Source organism: Mixophyes fleayi, chromosome 4 (assembly GCF_038048845.1).
Source record: "Mixophyes fleayi isolate aMixFle1 chromosome 4, aMixFle1.hap1, whole genome shotgun sequence".
NCBI classification, from domain to species: domain Eukaryota; kingdom Metazoa; phylum Chordata; class Amphibia; order Anura; family Limnodynastidae; genus Mixophyes; species Mixophyes fleayi.
The window spans coordinates 141195198-141210597 of NC_134405.1; positions in this window are offsets into that span (position 1 = coordinate 141195198).

Here is a 15400-nt window from a genome sequence, read left to right on the forward strand (position 1 = left end):
TAACAAACCAAGCACTTCAGCGACAAGGGCTGTTACTTTTGTGGCTGATGTGCTTGGTTTGTTTGGGCCCCCACTAAACCAGCTATCAATGCCCTAAAGGCAGGTTAGACCAACAGTGCTGTCAAATGAATTCTACATTGTCAAGATGTTGTCGTCAGCATCTGACAACCCAAAGAGGCTGACACATGGCCTGAAGACATGCTCACTAGGACGGCGATGTATCAGTTGCTGGTTTGGATGGTGTGGAAGATCAACCTCCTCGAAAAACAGATCCTCATCCAACTACAGAATATCCTGTATCTATACAAAAGGATTAATTTATAAACAAACAGACTAATTAGCTGAGGCATTTACAGCTTTGCATTTCCTATGTAGACTCCAAACATTGCAAATCATACTTACAAAAAATTGAGCATTATATTGAACCTTCGTTTTTTAAAGTACAGTCAGGAATAAGATGAAAAAAAAAAGCTACAGTAAATACTCAGACTGTAGTCAAAATGACAAGACACCATATAAGAAACAACATCACCATAAAGATACAGAAAGAGAAACACAACAGACAGAAGAGTAGGTGGGAGTGGATACTTACCACACAGGAAAAAGAAAAAGTGGACCTTGAATTAAAAAACTTAAAGAATTCCACTGCGGGACAGGCCAGGAACAAAATCAGCCAATGTTTGGGGGGCAAGATAAGAAAGAGAGACAAGAAAAGGGGAAAAAACAAAGCTGGAGTAAATATTCACACCGTAGTCAAAGTGACAAGACACGGTGCAAGAAGCTTGTCAATCACAAATAGTTTAAAAACATTAAAAAAATGGCAAATTTAAGCACATTACATTGAAAAGTAGAGATGCGTATTGTTATATTCGCAATAAAATGCTTTGAAAAACAATGAGCAGGTTGTTATAAATATCTGAAAAAATACCTCTACCCAGCACTCTTCAGTCTCTGGCGATCACAACACAACGCCTAAACTCACAACAAAAGACAAGTGCAGCAAATGGTGTTTTAAACTGATTCATAATTAAAGAAGTGGCTGCAGGTGTACACGCTGCCGAGGATTAGATGACGATAGATGCAGGTAAGAGAGCGCGGTTTCCTTGTATGGTTGAAGAGTACCAAACGCATAGTTTGGATTCCGATAACTAAGAATGAGGTTGTAGCAAGTGTCTGTGTTAATTTATTTTGTTCATTTTTTTGATATTTAGGTGTTCCTTATGTGAAATGTATCAGTTCTCTCACTTGCAGACATTTTAAATCTGGATGTTACCTTAGTGGTAAGGCATCCCACCTGCCAACAGTAGGGTCATGAGTTCAAATCCAGAATCATACCTGTATCTGTGTGGACTTTGTATATTCCCAAGTTTCTGTGAGTTTACTCCGATGTTTCACTTATAGAAAAGTACGCTAGTATGTGTTGGTCCTGTTTTTTACAGTGTTGGATCGTGCATGTACATTTATGATTGCGATTTATAAGCTGTTGAATGCGCATCCACATTTATAAAAAAATACAGATTACACATTGTTCATGTCAGAGACCAACAGAATGTGCGTGTAATCCATTATTGTTTATCATTAAACCTTCATGTTGCCACTATTGCCTGTGTTGTGTTGTATAATTTTTAGGAGCAATATTACCTTGGTTTCTGTGTTTTGTACTCACATGTTATTCTTTTACCTAATAGGACTTTAAGACATGGTGGTTGTCATTCAAGTCTATATAATGTATGCAATGCTCAATCTGCACGTTGCCTTAGTGGTTAAACAATCAACATTTCATCAGTGGGGTCATGACCCATTTTGTGGAATATGCCTAAATTGCATGTTGAAGTTTGTGTGGAGCTAAGCAGCTGATCCAAATAAAGTGAATCCAAACAAATAGAAAATATCCACAGCTAAAAGCAAACAACACCTAAGACCCAAAAGACAAGGCACAAAATTAGAAAGAAATTAAAGTCCAGCTATTATTATTATGACTATTATTATATTATACATCAATTAATTTACTTTGCAAGTTATTAAAACTCTACATCTACCATGGATTTAGAGCTAAAATATTTAAGTGTATAATTATTGACATTAATACAAATTATAAAAGTAAAAAGTTTGTTATGAGAGATGTTCATGCTCAACTGTTTATTCTAGTCTTTGTCATGCACATATTATTTTCACTTGCAAGTTGGCTTAGTGGTTAGACAATCCACCTTTCAACAGTGTGGGCCTGAGTGTGAATCCTCACTCTCGGCCTTATTCTGTGGAGTTTATATATCCTTCCCATGTTTGTGTGGATTTCCTATGTGTTCCTTATGAAAGAGTATGCTTGGTTTAAGTTCCTACCATTTTAACCAATTAAGCTGTTCTGTCTTTCATTTATACTAGCGTATTATTAGCTGTTTTTTAAAATAACAAAAAAGGCTAACTATTAGATATTACATATCAGCCAGTTTACATTGCAATTTATTATACCTGTGCATTCACCATGGTTGTTTATAAAAAAATAGTACATTGTTTAATGTTTGTTATTAATATAAAAAATGAAATAAAAAAAATGAAAATCAAATTTGAGTGAAGCGTATTAAGATGTATGCAGGGCCGGTGCAAGGTTGCCCGGCACCCTAGGCAAAGCTTAAACTTGCCCCCCAACCCCCCCCCCCCCCCCAATAAAAATAAATTCTAATTTCCCAGCCACTAACACACTTAAAAATAATAACTCTTACTTCCTCTTGGCTGGCTAGGATGCTGTCCAGATGTCTGATGCAGCACTGATGTCTGATGCAGAATGCTGTCCAGGCTTCACTGCTGCCCAGGAGCAAACACAGGATATCTAGAGGGGAGGCTCCAAATGCTAGACTTCAGAACAAAACAAACGAAAGAAAAGAAAACATGACATCACTCACCTGTTACACACTGACATGTACCCCGCTGCCCACCAACTTCACTCACACATGCCCGTCTGCCCACTAGCTGTTCTCACATATGTCACCCCTTGCCCATCAGCTTGTGTCACATATGCCAGCTGCATAGACGACACCAGCTTTACTCACATGCCCCCCTGCCCACTACTTGACTTTTTTTTTTAGTATTTGGCCACTACTTGGCTCTCCTCTGTTGTTGTCTATTAGTGTATTCTGTAGATGATATATTAAATATACTAACACATGCAAATAAATAGAGAAAGGTAATCTAAATGACAGATAATCTAGACCGTTCTATTTTATTTGCATTTGTTAATATATTCTGCAGATGTAAAATTAATTATACTAATAGAGGGCAACAAAGTAGAGCCAAATAGAGGGCAAATACTAATACACATAAATGGTTCCTTAACTATCCTACAGTAGCCTCAGCAAGGTGAAATAAAGCTGTGCTTCATTATGCATAGCTGCATTTTGTGACGGCACTATTTTAGTATAAAGACCCCATAGTCTTTAACTCAAGGACATTTCTAAGTGTAATCCCCCGTCTCCCTATTTTCTCCAGCCTCCTCCTCCCCCCCCAATTTTCTGTAGCATCCATTCTCCCCCCTTTCTGTAGCCTCCATTCTCCCCCCTTTGTATAGCCTCCATTCTCACCCCCTTTGTATAGCCTCCATTCTCACCCCCTTTGTATAGCGTCCATTCCCCCCCCCCCGTTCTGAAGCCTCCATTCTCCCCCCCTTTGTATAGCTTCCATTCTCCCCCCCTCCCCTTTGTATAGCCTCCATTCTCCCCCCCCCTTTGTATAGCCTCCATTCTCTCTCCCCCTTTGTATAGCCTCTATTCTCCCCCCCCTTTGTATAACCTCCATTCTCTCTCCCCCTTTGTATAGCCTCCATTCTCCCTCCTTACTGTAGCTTCCATTCCCCCCTCTTTCTGTAGCCTCCATTCTCCCCCTTTGTATAGCCTCCATTCTCCCCCCTTTGTATAGCCTCCTTTCTCACCCCTTTGTATAGCCTCCATTCTCCCTCCTTACTGTAGCTTCCATTCCCCCCTCTTTCTGTAGCCTCCATTCTCCCCCTTTGTATAGCCTCCATTCTCCCCCTTTGTATAGCCTCCATTCTCCCCCCTTTGTATAGCCTCCATTCTCCCCCTTTGTATAGCCTCCATTCTCCCCCTTTGTATAGCCTTCATTCTCCCCCCTTTGTATAGCCTCCATTCTCCCCCTTTGTATAGCCTCCATTCTCCCCCCTTTGTATAGCCTCCATTCTCCCCTCTTTGTATAGCCTCCATTCTCCCCCCTTTGTATAGCCTCCATTCTCCCCCCTTTGTATAGCCTCCATTCTCACCCCTTTGTATAGCCTCCATTCTCCCCCCTTTGTATAGCCTCCATTCTCCCCCCTTTGTATAGCCTCCATTCTCCCCCCTTTGTATAGCCTCCATTCTCTCTCCCCCTTTGTATAGCCTCCATTCTTCCCCCCCTTTGTATAGCCTCCATTCTCTCTCCCCCTTTGTATAGCCTCCATTCTCCCTCCTTACTGTAGCTTCCATTCCCCCCTCTTTCTGTAGCCTCCATTCTCCCCCTTTGTATAGCCTCCATTCTCCCCCCTTTGTATAGCCTCCATTCTCACCCCTTTGTATAGCCTCCATTCTCCCTCCTTACTGTAGTTTCCATTCCCCCCTCTTTCTGTAGCCTCCATTCTTCCCCTTTGTATAGCCTCCATTCTTCCCCTTTGTATAGCCTCCATTCTCCCCCTTTGTATAGCCTCCATTCTCCCCCCTTTGTATAGCCTCCATTCTCCCCCCTTTGTATAGCCTCCATTCTCCCCCTTTATATAGCCTCCATTCTCCCCCCTTTGTATAGCCTCCATTCTCCCCCCTTTGTATAGCCTCCATTCTCCCCCCTTTGTATAGCCTCCATTCTCCCCCCTTTGTATAGCCTCCGTTCTCCCCCCTATGTATAGCATCCGTCTCCCGTCCCCTCCTGTTATCTGAAGCCTCCTCTTTCCTGTACTCACCTTAACTTCTTCATTTTCCTTCCTTTCTCTTCTTCCTCGCTTCTGTCTTCTTTCTCTGTCGGCTCCTCTTCACTGGCAGCGTCGCGACGTCACAACGCTGCCAGGCGCCGGGTAAATTTTAAAATGCGGTGCTGCTACAGTGCAGCACCACATTATAGCGATCGGGCGGGCGAGCGGGCGGGCGGTAGCATTTATTTCTAAATTATCAATGGGTCCCCCGCTTCAGTGCCGCCCTCCAGAGCCCGGCGCCCTAGGCAACTGCCTAACGTTGCCTAATGGGAGCGCCGGGCCTGGATGTATGTTGTGCATATTTAGTTGTGAGTGTTTTAAACAAACAATGCTTTTTGAACAGTTTAGTGTTGTTATTCAGCGTTGCTGCTATAGCTGCTTTGGACTTAAACATAAACATGACCCTGAGCTTCCTTAAGTTTAAGCAAAAAGTTAAGAAAAGCTCTAATCATTTTTTCACATCTATCCGATGAATCCGGAAGTAAACACCTACTCTTCTTAAGTCAGTAAGATCTCCACCCAATTTCTGCCCATTCCACTCCCTTTCCCAACCCTTTTTTCTTAAGTATTGGGAAAACTTCTTAAGTGCAGTTAAGAAGGATTTTCATCTTAACTTAAGAAATTCTTAACATCGCAACAGATTTTCCTTCTTATCTCCCTTTTCTGGGCATGAGCAGAGAAGATTTTCGTAAGATCCGCAAAAAACGGCAGATAAGATTGGTAATGCATCAAGCCTATGGTCAGGATTTGCGATCATGAAAATAAAGAGTTTATGTTTTGCAAATAGAGATGGTCTCTCTCCGGTGAAATCGTGACTTTTATTGCACTGCACCACCAAGCTACATCACCTGTGTCCAGACACTTAAAAGACATTGCTGTAAAACCTGCATGTGCGGGGGCCCACTAGTCACTTATCCCCCAAACTCAAAAGCTAGCCAGGGCACAAGAAAGTGAAAGCAAGGAGGTGCATTACCTGCCCATGCATCACAGGACCACACACACAGTGACAGGGGTATACAAATAAAATATATACATAGGGTATATGTTGCACAGCACTGTGAGAGATATTGGTGCTGTACTATAATAATAATAATAATAATAATTATATTATATTTTATTATTAGAATAATAATAAAAGTAAAAGTTAAATTGAATGTAAGACCTGTAATTGTCTTAGATGTCAGGCTGTTGTGGGGTTTTTCCATCCTACAACTCAAAAATAGTATAACATTTAAAATATAAATAAGTATAAGCATGAAGATACTTAAGAATTTCAGCTTTGCCACAGTAAAGTACCTTTTTGTAAAAAAACATTTATTTTTATTAAATTTTTTGTCTCAATTATTATTTATCAGATCAGCTACAGATGTTACTTCCTCAGGCAATTAGTGAGACAGTCTGAATTTAAGTAATGATAACAGCTCTCTCCAACAACGAGAACTAGCCTCAGCAGTTATTCTGTACACCTGGTTAAAATGGAGACTGGCATAAAAAATTACTACAGTGTCTGGCAAACGGGGACAGCTGGATAGTTTGTTGCTTGGAAACCTGAGCCAAGATATAGCATTTCATTTATCAAAGGAAGATATCTCTCTGATCCAAATGGATTTTTGTGGTTTGATAAATGTATCATTTCTATTTGCCTTGTTTTGAGATACTTTACTATTTACTCATAGCAGCTGTAGGCTACAATTTCACTCTAAAACTACTACAGGAACGCATGTATTTTCATCCTTATCACAGTGGGTTATTAGGGTCTGGCATAAAAGGACATGTGCAGTAATGAAATTAAGCATTCAATACTGTTTGCCACAATACTGTTAAACTCCACAGAGCATTTGATCTGTAGGTAATTGTTGAATAATCTATACAAAGATACACCAATGGTGTTAAAAAGTCAGCACTATCCACAATACATAGAAAACAAACCAAAATAGTACACTAAACATTTCCTTAATCAAAGAGTAGAACTTTAATCCCATTTGCTTAAACAGTAATAAATTATCAGATTTTGGCCACGTTGGCAGTCCACTCGTCTCTTTAGGTAACTTGTCCCAATGTCATGTGGGTCTGATGCTTAAGGAAGAAGTATTGCTCTTTGAAACTAGTCACAGGGCTGTCACAAACACGCTCCCAGTTTCCGTGACTTTGGGTGTTTACTGTATGAGGTTACACATGATTCCAGCAATCAGTCTCTCTCTGCCTATCACACAGGTTATAGACCTGATGAATCTCCCCACAACACCGCTCTTACACCCCGACACACTTCAGGTTTGCCCCCACCTATTGAATACAAGCAATAGGACCCAGATAAACTGTCCCACCCTGGCACACAAGGCTTCTGGCTACCCACACGTTAGCAAAGCACACACCAGCAATCAAAGGATTAACGCTTCACACCTCCAGACTGTTAGACAAATGTAAATGCAAGCGCACGCTAGGCTTGTTAGACAAATGTATTAGCAAATCACACACCGGCATTCAAAGAGTTAATTTGGCCAAGCTATATTCTTCTTAACAGGCTAATGGATTTGTTAGAGTATCAAGGACGCCAATTATTAAATTTATAGATTTAATATACAAAGATACACAGCATTCAGATATTAAAAACAATTAATAAACAATTGACATAACATACACAAGCAAAACAGTTTCAAATAAAAGGGATTAAATTCAGTTACATGAGTTGTATAATCTGTGCCATTGGAAATTGGCTTGAAAGACGGACATCTTATCAATGTGAATTAATTTTCCCAGAAAACTGACAATTTGCGCTTCGCAACACAGGATTTTTAAGCAAAATGAAATGGGATGGCCTTCACAGGGGCATTGTTAATGCTAGCAGGGGGGCAGGGATGTCCCCTGGGTGTCACTATAGTTTGCTCACAAATGTTCCAAAAGTTCAGACCTTTGGTAACTCTTCACAGATATATCCCAGAGACATAACTTCCCCTTCAATAAACCGGCCATAAGCTCCCGCACATTTAAATACCAAACATGAGGGAATTATGACAATGTGACATACCTTTTTCCAAAGACATGTAATTATAGCTGTTCCCTCATACCGCCAGTACCTGTTATTCACAACCCTGATTTCTGCTCCTCAGTATGGAGTGCCACACAGATTTCCCAAAATATGAACTATGAAGACATTTTCTTTGAAGTTCCTATTTCTATATACCTGTATAGGCAGCCTTCAAATGCTGTCTTTGTCTGCAAGAATGTCAAGCTGTGAACGGCTCCACAAAGTCTATTCAGGTGTCCAAAAAAATAACTTGTGTCAGGATACAGCTCACCGCACGATCCTTTGAAGCTGCTACAGGTGACACTGCTATCTTCTAACACTGAGATGTGCAGAGCCACCAAATAATCATACAACTGTTTTTCTGACTTCGCATTTTACACCATAGTAGCTCAATTTATCAATGGATTCACTTGATATCTCAAATAAACACAGCAGTTATGATTTAGGCCTTATTCCCCACAATTATGCGATGGGTTAACCCTTATAAATAACTGTAAGTTCTCTATGTTTATGACAAGGGCAGATACTTGGATAGAGTTTACCTGATTTCTATATGGCTTAGGGCTTCTATAAGCCACAAAGTGCTGTCTGTCTGCCAAAACTCTATCCTGCATCCAGGTCAGGGTGACAATTTACTCAAAGAGCCAAAGGGACTGCCAAAGTGCCCAGATTCTGTTTGATTTTGCAGAATTGTATACTGCATTCAGGACAGGGGACTGCCAGAGTCTTCTTGATTTATCACAACTCGCCTATACCTCCATGATACTATTTAACAATCCATGTAAATGTATTTTTATGTATTTAAATGTTTGTTTAAAAATAAAAATAGTTTTATAAAAATAATAAAAATTGTCGTGGAGTGTCCCCAGAGTCCTGACAGTGAATATATACAGATTTGATGTCAGCCATTAAATGGCCCGTGGCCGCCGCGACTCTGTAGAGGCTTCTCGTGACGTACCGGCCGTCTCCATGACGACTGGGGCGTCACTTCCGGTTCCTGCGTCCCGGTTGTTGCCTGGGCAACCGGGACGCAGGAACCGGAAAGGACGGCCCGGTCGTCAGATCCCTGTCGCAGCGCCCGGCCTGCTGTTTCACAGCCGTCGCATGCGCGCAGGTCAGTTGTTCACTCAGCCATTTAGGGCTGATTAGGTGATTAGGGGGCAGTTCAGTGAGGTCTCCATTCCTGTTACTGGCTACATGCCAGTAATTAATTAAGTAGCATCTGGCTGGGCCTTGGTCTGATTGGTCCATTGCAGTATTTAAGGCAGTGAGGACTGAGCCTCACTGCCGGTTATAGCGTCCTGTTTCAGTACTGCTGCCTGCTATTTGCTCCTGTGTTTGGTGTGTAACCAGAGATTGATTACCCGTGTATGACCTTTGCCTGTTCCTGGACTTTGAACCTATGCTTCTGACCCTGATCTATTGCCTGAACCTGGATTCTGAACCTCTGCTAGTGACCCTGATCTTATGCCTGTCCCCGGATCCTGAACCTGTGCCTGTGACCCCTGACCTTGGTTTGTCCTCTGGATACGTTGTCTGCTGTTGGCCCCGACTCTTGTCTGGACCCCACGCTGCTGTCTGCCATAACACTCTATTCCTGGTTTCTCCTTAGCCAGTACACATCTCACGACTCTCTGTTTTGTCTGCAGCCAAGTCTGTCTCCACCTCTAGGGGCAACAGTGAACACCAGACTTCAGAGCAGACTCCGTGTTTTGCTGTACTGGCTGGAGGGGTTCCTAACATTATAACCGGCCAGTGAAGATTGGAGATATATTGCCATGGACAACAGCGACTCAAATCTTTCTCCAGCCCAGGTCCTGGCTAACCAGATCCAGGCGATTTCTCAAGTAGTACAGGGCCTATCCCAGCGCTTGCCAGCTCAAGAAGAGGCTTCCAGAAACCTGCAGCCTCAGTAAGCTTCCGCTGGCGTCATACTAGAGCCAAAATTGAATTTGCCTGATTGGTTCTCAGGATGCAGGTCTGCTTTCCACAACTTTAAAGAGAGTTGCAGGTTATACTTCTGCCTGAGACCACGCTCTTCTGGTTCCAAACAGCAACAAGTAGGGATTGTTATCTCTCTACTCCAGGGCGACCCTCAGTCTTGGGCATTCTCCCTTCCACCAACAAGTCCAGCCTTACAGACCGTGGATGCCTTCTTCCAGGTCGTGGGGTTGCTATATGATGACCCAGACAGGGTGGCCTCAGCTGAGTCTCATCTCCGGGCATTAAAGCAAGGACGTTGTTTCGCTGAGGAATATTGTGCGGAATTCCGGCGATGGTCTGCCGAGCAAATTAAGGACTCCTTAGTTCAGTATCCGGTACCCGTCTCGCTTGAAGATTTGATGCAGCTTGTCATTGTCACTCACCGGACTGTGAGTGCTTCTTCCCGGACATTTAGGAACCGTGGCCGTCCTCCATCCTGAGGGACTGCGCATGCGCAGCCCTTTCTATACCTCCAGTGTATGTTCCTTTAACTTAATTGGCAGATCAGGCAACCTCCCTATATTAAGCACCTGTGGTCAACACCACGTTGCCTGATCTTGGAGTCTCATTCCCCATGAGCCTCTGAAGGTGTTCCTGTGTTTCCTTGTTTATTCAGCCCTGCTGATTCCTGTGGTTTCCAAACCACTTCTACCTCTGTGGTTTCCAAACCACTTCTACTACTGTGGTTCCCATACCACTTCTACCATCTACTGTATCATCGTGACTGTGAGCTGATTCCTATCCGCTGCCTCCGTGCACTACAGTCTTCTAATCACTTCAACTCTACCATTTATCATTGGGACTGTTAGCTGATGCCTATCCGCTGCCTCCGTGCACTACAGGCTTCAACCACATCCACTCACCTGTTCATGATTGTGACTGCCAGCTGATTCCTATCCGCTGCCTCCGTGCACTACAGGCTTCAACCTGCAACTCGTCTGTGTTTCATCATCGTGACTGTTTGGCTGATTCCTATCCGCTGCCTCCGTGCACTACAGTCTTCAACCTGCAACTCGTCTGTGTTTCATCATCGTGACTGCTAGCTGATTCCTATCCGCTGCCTCTGTGCGCTTCAGTCTTCAGTCCTTGTCAACTCTACCGTGTTTCCTTGAGTCTGCTGCCACTATTGCTACCCGCTACTCTCCGTGATCATCTGTTCCAGTTCAACTCTGCTCCGGGGTCCCATCGTTACTGCACCTGCTGGTTGCTATTGGTTACCTCCGTGTTCCCGCAGAGACCCGCTGCTGTTACTTCTCAGCGCTACTCATCCATCTACTGCTGATCCGCTCTCCACGCCTTCCTGTGCTCCCTGCTGGTCTACCTACCTGTGCGCTGCACCTGTTAGACCCCCGCTTCACCCATCCAGGGACTTGTATCCTGCTGGCCTCCTGCCCTTCAGGTATCTCTGCACTCCTGTCTGACTGCCTTCTCCTGAACCACGGTATGCATACTTCCCATTGACTGTGCTGTGTATTGCATACCTTGCTGGACTGTGTTGGTTCTCCTATGGAGTGTACTATCTGCTGACTCTACTGCCATCATTGACTGTGTTATCTCATGCTGGATTACTTCAAGAGACTTTCTATATTGGCAGTGTTGTTCAGTCATTTATACATTTATATTGTGCATATTACTGTGGATCAAAGTCAAGGTGCCCGTGTATATATTGTGTTGCAGTCTCTCCCCGTGCACCTCCTCACATATATATTCAGTGGTACAACTTGCTAGTGGCAGACCACTGACTCCTGTTTACAGTTTCACCTGTTCCAGTATCCTCTCACATAGCAGTGGTACAACTTGCTAACGCAGACCACTGACTCCCCGGATACCTCCACTTGGATTCCATTCCTTCACTCAGACAGCGGTACAACTTGCTATCCGCAGACCGCTGACTCTCATCACCTCCTCGTTTCTGTTGGACATTCCTCCTCATTATAGCAGTGGTACAACTTGCTACCGCAGACCACTGACTACCTTCACGTGTCCTTTGTCCATACAGTTCCTCGTGTATTACTACCTCCATATTGCCAGTGCTGCTAGTCATAGACTTTCCTGAGCATCTCATCATCTGCTATTTCCTGTTCCGTGATCACCCTGCTACCAGAGTACCTTATTACCACCTATACTGCTCTGGTAAGCCTATCACCTGGTGATCCCTGGGTAAAGACTCCTAGTGCCCGTGACAGTAAGATCAGGCCATGACAGACCCAGATACGGAACCTACCGCTAAAGAGATGCTGCAGCATCTGGTCAGCCGTGTGGAGCAACAGGATGCTCGCCAACAGCTGTTACTTCAATGTTACCAATCGTTAACCTCCCAAGGAACATCTGGACAGACTGTTACAGCTAGTATTGAAGCTCCTGTGCTTTCCTCCGTTTCCCCAGTGCCATCCCAGGTGTCTACAGCTCCTACGCTTCACCTGCCTACTCCGTCAAAATATGACGGGGACCCCAAAACTTGTAGAGGTTTCCTTAACCAATGTTCAGTCCATTTTGAACTCCAACCTCAAAATTTTTCTACCCATCGTTCCAGAGTGGCCTATCTTATCTCATTGTTTTCTGGACAAGCCCTGGCTTGGGCCTCCCCTCTGTGGGAAAGAAACGATCCAATTCTACAAGATAGTGCCAAATTCATTTCCACGTTCCGAAGTGTGTTCGATGAACCAGGTCGTGTGACCTCCGCTGCTTCCAGCATTCTTCGTTTGCGACAAGGCTCCCATACAGTAGGACAGTATGTCATTCAATTTAGGATCTTAGCCTCTGAACTTCAGTGGAATACTGAAGCATTAGTTGCCGCCTTCTGGCAGGGGCTCTCCGATAAAATTAAAGATGCACTGACTACCCAAGAGCTTCCTTCGTCACTAGAAGATTTGATCTCTCTTTGCCATCGTGTAGACATGAGATTTCGTGAAAGAGAATCTGAGAAAACAACTTCTGCTAAAGCACCTCTTCGTTTAAACCCTCAATTTCGTCCAGTTTCACCTTCTGTGATTCCCATGGAGATAGGACGTTCCAAATTATCTTTAGAAGAGAGGAAACGAAGAGTAAAGAATAGACTCTGTATCTATTGTGCTGATTCCACACATATGCTCAGTTCTTGCCCTAAGAAATCGGGAAATGCCAGGCCCTAACTAGTTCTGGAGAGGTGAAGTTAGGGTCCCTGGAGTCCTCTCCATTGTCTATGAAATCTAAAGTCTGCGCTTTTGATGTTACGATTTCCTTTGCTACCAAATCCTTTGAGTCACAGGCATTGATTGATTCCGGAGCAGCAGGAAATTTCATTTCTAAATCACTAGTGAATCAATGGTCCCTACCAGTGATCACTTTAAAAACACCCATTACTGTGACGGCTATAGATGGATCACGTCTCATCAATGGTCTCATCACCCAGAGTACGTCTCCAGTAACCCTTCAGATTGGTGTACTACACCATGAAGAAATTTCGTTTTTAATTCTTCCAGTTACGACAAGTCCGATTGTCTTAGGCCTTCCATGGCTTCAATGTCACTCTCCCCAGATTGACTGGCGCACCCCTCAAGTTACGTCTTGGGGGTCTGAATGTCACCATCGTTGTCTCTCTCAAGTTATTCCTCTTAAAGTACAGCAATCTTCCATCTCATCTTCCTCCCCGGGACTCCCTCCTCAGTATGCTTCATTTGCCGATGTGTTTGATAAAGCTCAGTCTGAACGTCTTCCTCCTCATCGTTCTTGGGATTGTCCGATCGACCTTCTACCTGGCAAGACTCCTCCCAGGGGTCGGGTCTATCCTCTCTCGTTACCTGAAACTCAAGCCACATCTGAGTACATACAGGAGAACCTCCAGCGTGGGTTCATTCGACCTTCCACCTCTCCCGCTGGAGCTGGGTTCTTCTTCGTCAAAAAGAAGGATGGATCATTACGCCCTTGTATAGATTTTCGTGGACTCAACGCCATTACTATCAAGAATCGGTATCCCATTCCGCTGATCACTGAGCTATTTGATCGCATCAAGGGAGCTCGGATATTTACTAAGTTGGATCTTCGTGGTGCCTACAATTTAATTAGAATCCGTTCCGGTGACGAATGGAAGACCGCGTTTAACACCAGAGATGGGCATTACGAATATTTAGTAATGCCCTTCGGGCTGTGTAATGCCCCCGCGGTTTTCCAGGGTTTCATCAATGAGATCTTTCGGGACTTATTATATGTATGTGTCGTTGTCTACCTGGACGACATATTGATCTTCTCACAGGACCTGCCTTCTCATCACCAACATGTGGCAGAGGTCCTCTCCAGACTACGGAAAAACTCGTTGTTCTGTAAATTGGAAAAATGTTCATTCGAGTTACCCCAGATTCCATTCTTGGGGTATATAGTTTCCGGAGTTGGCCTGAAGATGGATCCAGACAAAGTAAATGCTGTACTACATTGGCCTCAGCCAACTACTCTTCGTGCCATCCAGCGTTTTTTAGGTTTTGCCAATTACTATAGACGCTTCATTCAAGACTTCTCATCCATTGCATCTCCCATTGTGGCCTTAACTCGGAAAGGGGCTAATACTAAGCAATGGTCATCTGAGGCTCTCCAAGCCTTTCAAATCCTCAAAGAGTCCTTCTCGTCTGCTCCCATTCTGCGACAACCTGATGTGACACTCCCCTTCTTCCTAGAAGTAGATGCCTCTAATGTGGGCTTAGGAGCTATTCTCTCCCAACGCTCGGAGCAACAAAAATTACATCCTTGTGCCTTCTACTCTCGGGGTCTTCTGCCCGCAGAGAAAAACTATACTATCGGGGACAAGGAGTTGCTGGCCATCAAAGCTGCATTAGAGGAATGGAGATACTTGTTGGAGGGAGCTCGCCATCCGGTGACGATCTTCACGGATCATAAGAACTTGTCATATTTGCAATCTGCTCAATGCTTGAACCCTCGTCAAGCAAGATGGTCTCTTTTCTTTTCCCGTTTTGAATTAATTATAACCTTCAAACCAGCTGCTAAGAACAAGAAAGCTGACGCTCTATCTCGAGCTTTTGTGACGTCCTCTGATGTAGAAGAGGTTCCCAACCATGCTATTCTAGACCCCAAATGTATTTCTCTGGCTGCTTCATCCACCAAAATGCTACCATTTGGGAAGACCCTCGTGCCTCCTACTCTGAGGCGGAAAATCCTTTCGTGGTTCCATGCCTCTCGTTTTTCTGGACACGCCGGTGAACATAAGACCTTTGAGATTCTCTCTCGTAGTTACTGGTGGCCTTCAATGAGGAGAGACGTCAAAGAGTTTATTGCTTCCTGTGATTTATGTTCTCAGTTTAAATCCTCCCGCAGAACTCCAGCAGGGTTGCTGCGACCACTACCCATTCCGTCCAAGCCTTGGACCCATATTAGTATGGATTTCGTTACTGATTTGCCACCAAGTAAGAATCACAATACTATTTGGGTAGTGGTAGACAGATTTTCGAAGATGGCTCATT